This window comes from Pteropus vampyrus, unplaced genomic scaffold, assembly GCF_000151845.1.
Source record: "Pteropus vampyrus isolate Shadow unplaced genomic scaffold, Pvam_2.0 Scaffold38, whole genome shotgun sequence".
Taxonomy (NCBI): Eukaryota; Metazoa; Chordata; class Mammalia; order Chiroptera; family Pteropodidae; genus Pteropus; species Pteropus vampyrus.
Window position 1 is genome coordinate 2,058,177 of NW_011888819.1, and position 6,168 is coordinate 2,064,344.

Below are 6,168 nucleotides of genomic sequence, written 5' to 3' on the forward strand. Positions count from 1 at the left end.
TGATTTTTGAAATAACATGATGAGTAAATCACGATGAGTACTGAAGAAACAAAAGCCTAAAGACTTAATAAGTATAAACTTTAGAAGTAAAATATAATTTATTTTGATAATGATAATTATCGATAATTATCAAATAATTACACCTTCCATCAAAGGATTAGGTTTTATCATGTCCTTTTAACAACTCTTTTTAAACCAATAGCTGTCATCTTCTGGCTTGAGGAATCTGAGTTAGAGTGAAACATGTATCCTATTTTTTATTATCTATTCTTTTTGTAGACATATAAAATAAAAATTTCAACATATGTCTGCATTTTTGTATATTTATCAATATCTTGCTTTCATCTGGTAAATCTAGCAACCGAAAATACCCCTGTGATTTTAACTAGTGTTTGAGAGAAAATATTTCCAGTTTTTATACAAGTGACAACTTTCACATAGTCTATTATCTATCCTGTATCATTTGTAATGTAATTTTTAGGAAAATATATTAGTTTCTATTAATTTGTCAACATTTGTATGTTTTTATTATCTCTCCCATGCTCAATGTGAATATGTTTTAGAGAATCCTATTGATATTATTATGTAATCAATTAGAAAAATGTAGGTACTAATACTCTTTTTATTAGTCACATGTTGTCCAAGAATTTTTCCTACAGAAGAATTTCTCTTCTGTGCAATTGAAAGTGAATTTTCTCTGATAGTTAAAATTCTCACTACCTTTCTAATGGTAAGGAAGTAAGGAAGAGGTGTCAAAGGTTTCTAACTCCTGGCTATCATTTCTAAACAACAATTCTTTCATCATCACCCCTTTCTGTGATTTTTTCATAACAGATACTCTCTCCATTCTGACAGTCATCATCCTCCTAACATTTTCATTTCTTGAGTGCTTGTTCCGCAATTTTTCTTTCACTCTAGTCTTAAGATCACACTTCAAATCCAAATATCATCTAAATAGATGATTATCCAATAAGGATCGTCCAAGGATGGTCCTTCTAGTGCTCTGGCTCAGAGTCCTTCAATCCTTATAAAACCAAGGTTTTCTCAACTTTATTTATTATCTACAAATATAAATCCTGTAACCTTGATTAAAAGCAGCAGGTCTCTGTTTCATCTCACTCTGCAATTTTGAATGTCGAAATTTCTCCTCGAAAATGAAGAATTACAAGAAAAGCAGTTCTTCTTAATATGCTTTGTCTCTCCCACTTCCATAACCCTAGTAAGCTTATTTTAGAATTAAAATCTTAATTCTAACTGCTACTGTTAATTTTCTTTTCAAATACACCTACTTTTAATTTAACTTTCTGTCATTGCCAGCTAGGAAGCCAAAGGCAGCCATGTCATCTACCACACATATTCTCCAACGGCACTAATACTCAGGACACACAACTGTGGCTGCACTGACAACCCTTAGTTGTATCCACTGTCTAGTTTTTCTACAATTATTCTCCCAATTGCAGCTGTCGATTAAAAAAATTTAAAACAGGATACCAACCACATCTACTTCAAGTTAATTTTATTCTCATCATTCCCTTCTACTTTAAAAAAAAAAAATCATTATCATGTTCCTTTCTGCAGGGGTCCCAAATTGACTCTCAACTAACTGCCAACTCCCCTAGTCCCAGAGAAGCAAATTTCCTCCATCCTTAAGAATAGGGAAATCATATGACAAGAATTATTTTACCTCCACTGATCCATTCATAAACATATTGAGGAACTTGCTATGTGCCAGATGCTAGAGATAGAAGAATATTAAGCCAGGATTCATCTACCACAAAGTTAATTTCTGGAATGAGAATCACATAAACAGTGATTTTGATTTAATATGTTAAAGGTTACATCTTTTTTTTTTTTTTTCAATTATTTCTCCTAGCAGGAAAAATCTACTCATCTTTTGCACATCAGTTTTAGTGTTTCTCTTCTGTAAAAATGTAAGACACTTCCAGCCTCTCAGAATTAATGTCTAATTTCACTTACTGTTTGCTCATACAACTATCATAGTTAATCCATAATTGTTTGCACTATAGAAAAAATCAATAGTATGAGCAAAGAAACTAAGAAATAAGTTTTCAGACAGTAAGTAATAAGTCACTGGATAAGATTTATTTGAGTTACAAAGTATGACAAGGTGAATCAGGGAAGTTAAGATGAGCGGTTGATCATTGCTGAACAGTGAAGGTCCAGAAAAGCCACACTAGCCTTCTGAGCTCTGATCTTATTTTCAATACTCCATATTGAAGGTACTGGTTCCATTTCTTTCTCTTTTTTTGCCTTTCAACAGGGTAGTTTTAGTAGATGCAAAGGTGGTCTGGAAAGGGTTAGTTGATCTAATGTTAGATTACTATTTATTTGAATCTGACACAGTTTTTTGATAACACTGAGCTGGGTTGCCTAACATATTTAACTCTACCCTATATAGATTTATAGATATCCTAGATGGCTGGAACCAATTTTAATAGCCTTCAGAACTTTGCATATTCATGGCTACCATTAAGGTAAATTAATTTGATGAGAACAGTTTAATGTCATGATTAACAAAGAGTCTCTTGAAACTTCATTTGTAGGAAACCTGGACTGTGGAGATTACTTCCCTATGGGCTATTTCTCTAGGGATAGACATCTAAATGAAGGAAAAAATGTCAGTGTCCTATATTTTAACACTTATAATTTTAAACAAGAACATATAAAATATGCTTAGGGGAAATTTCAGACATATTATTAATTATGCATCAGCTTTATTCAGTGATAATCAACACTCATTTTATTTTCCTTATGCTTAATATGTTTTAGACCAGATTTCTTTTAGAGCAGATTAAAAGCAACCTTTCCATACTGTATACTGCACATTTGATTATTCACTTAATTGGAGGAAGGGTTAAGATTATAGAAGCAATTTTCTCTCTTCAGTTACATAAATAAACCTGCTGATGCCAAAGAAGACACACTATTCTATTAAAATGGTCTCTACATGCAACTGGACTTTATAAAGGTTAAAATCAGCCTTGACTACAACATATCTGAGGAGTAGTCCATCCTATATTCTGAATCACTGAAGACTGCTGGGAAGCAAAATTTATCCTGGCAAAATTAGCAAAATAAATCCATGAGATGTTCTCTGATGATAGTTGCATCTGCACTTTATATTGTGAAGAATTCTTCCTAAGTTTCTAAAATACTTCATAAATCACCGAAACTAAAAAAGATCCAAGAGAAGCTTTTCTACCACTATAACTGTTTCTATCCTGCTTGATTTGAGATAACTCAATTATTATTAAAATGGACCCCTCGGTCTCTAGGTAATATTAAGGCAAAATGTTTCTGGGAAAATGTATTGAAAATTAACATGTATTGTATTAAATGTATTGAAAATAATATTAAAGCAAAATGTTTCTGGGAAAATGTATTGAAAATTAACAATTACAAGTGCTGTCTAGGATGTGGAGCAACTTGAACTTTCAAGCATTACTGATGGGAGTATAAAGTGGTGTAATTACTTTAGAAAGATTTATCTACTTCCAATAAGGTTAATTTCTAATAGGTTTTGGGTGTTTACCCAAAAGAGATGGAAATATATGTCTACAAAAAAGATACGAACAAGAATGTGCATAGCAGCATTATGCAAAACAGCCAGACCAGAAATAATCCAAATGTTTATCAACAGAAGTTATTAAACAGATTGTACCATAATGACCCATATTAAAAGTAATAAACTACTGATGCATACAATATAGATGAATCTCATAAACATTGTGCTGAAAAGGAGAAGACATTCATTCACAAGAGAGGATACACAGTGTGATTCCATTTATATAACATTTTATAGTAGATCAGTGATTTCTTGGGGCTGCGGGTGACAGAGTAGAGATTAAATGAAAAGTTTTATTGTGTAGTAAGTATAAGAATATATACATTTGTCAAAATACCCCAACTATATAGTTAAATTGTCCATTTTATTCTATGTAAATATTATACAATATGTATATAATATATTATATATAAATTGATTTATAATATTAGGTCATCAATTAATACTTTGACATTAATGATGCTAATAAGAAAACTCTTATGAACATTTCAATGGATGAGAAAAGTTGAAAGATTTTAATGCTTGTTTTGATTAAAAAGCAAAGCAAAACCAAAGGAGAAATGTAGACAAGAAAAACTAGAAAGTTATTTTTTTAAATGTGGTTATGAATAACTACATGAAATCAATAGCCTTTGGTATATTTAATTATGAAATGATAAAGGCTTTGCAAATAATATCAGTTAAAAAGGAAAGAAGAAGAAATTTTTCCATTAATAAGATAAGATGTTTAAGTATTGAAAAGAAATTATTATCTGAAGACATTTTGATTAATCCTGGAGAACTCGAGATAACAAACTAAAAACAAATAGAATGATGAAATGAGTTCAATTAGAAGAACAAGAACAAATACAGAGAATGCTGAAGTTCCCTGCGTAAATGGTAAGTCAGAAGATAATATCTACACACAAACCAAATACATAAAAGAAGTAAATCTTTACAGGACACTCAATATAACACCTGTACAAAAAAATTATAGAAACTATGGATATATGTATAATATTTTGAAAAAAATTGAAATGTATTTTAAGAAATTTATTGAAAGTCAATACCATATCTCATTTTCCCCTAGATTAATTTATACCTTTGTGGTAGGAAGGAAGCAAGAACACGAGGGCTTTAGTGTGACAGGTACAAGAAACAGATTCTGCCAAGAAGAGAAATGAACTTGGAAAAAGATCTCTGGTGCCAGATGAGAACGCAGCTTGCCGTCACCTTGCCTTCAGCTGGGATGGACAGCCCAACCACAGTGTACTGGACTTCTGACCTTCAGAACTGTGAGCTCCTAAGTTTCTGGTAATAAATTACACAGCAATACAAAACTAAAGTAACATTTAAGTATTCCCAGTCAGAGCCCTGAGGAAAATTTTTAATCTTAACATGATAAGGCTAGTAATCTGGAAGGATGAATCATTTTTTTTTTTAAAGTTATGAACACATGGAGAAAAGTTTGAATGAAAAATAAGTGCATTTCTAGATTTTATAGACATAATTAAATGTATTCTATTGTCTCAGTAATTTATAAGTGTATTGTGAAAAAGATTAGAAAGTTCATATTTAACTTCTGTTTTTTCTAAATTCTTAATACCCGATTTAAAAGTCATTAAAATTCATGAGATAAATATTTGTCACTCAACAAAATGTGTTTGAAAAATTACTTAGGAAATGAAATATAATTAGGTCTTAACTACACAAAGATATGTTGCAGTTAGATTATAATTTAAAACCAACATAATTAAACCACAATAATTTAAGAAAAAATGAGTTTAGAAGTTGCAATGAATTTCTACAAACAAAATAATGCAAGAAAATAAATATTTTCTACATGACAAGAACGTAAAATTAAAAAGACAAAGAAAAATGGAAAATACTTGCAAGGAATATATCTTTAGTATAAAAGAAACTTTAAGAAATCAGGAAGATAAATGGAAAAAAATGTTGATGTACAGAATTGGGTTCTCAGAACAGTAGTAATAGAAATATTTAAAAGGATGTTAGTAATAAAATAAACTAAATAAGACATTGGTAAACATAATTTACAAAGTAATAATGTTGACATTGATACATCATATGGAACTTGAATTGTGTGTTAAAATGTCCTTTCAAAAATCTTCTTTAGAGTTTTCTTTTCTTCCTAGGTTTTCTTTAGAAAAAGCTCATTAACTTTTTAATTAGTAACAGATCTACATAAATTATTATTTCAGATACTGCCTATACCCTTGCTACTAAGAGTGTGATTGGTCCATCAACGTGGGCATCATGGGGAAACTTGTTAGACATTCAAAGTCTCCTGCTATTTAAAAATGAGAGGGTCTTTAGGGATCACGTTGAGATTCCTCTGTGGTCAGAGGCTATTTTTTCCCCTTGCTTCCTAACATTGCACAATGTTCATATGTTTCTTTCATGTGTTTTACTTTAATATCTTTGTCTTAATTATTACCATGTCTAAGCAGAACAAAGCATTTTTTTAAAGAAAAACATATGGGTATTTTGTCCATGGCTTTTAGATAACAGTGGTCTTTCTATAAATCTCTTATATATCTTTAAATAATAATGTTGATAATATTATTATGGGGGGCTAATAT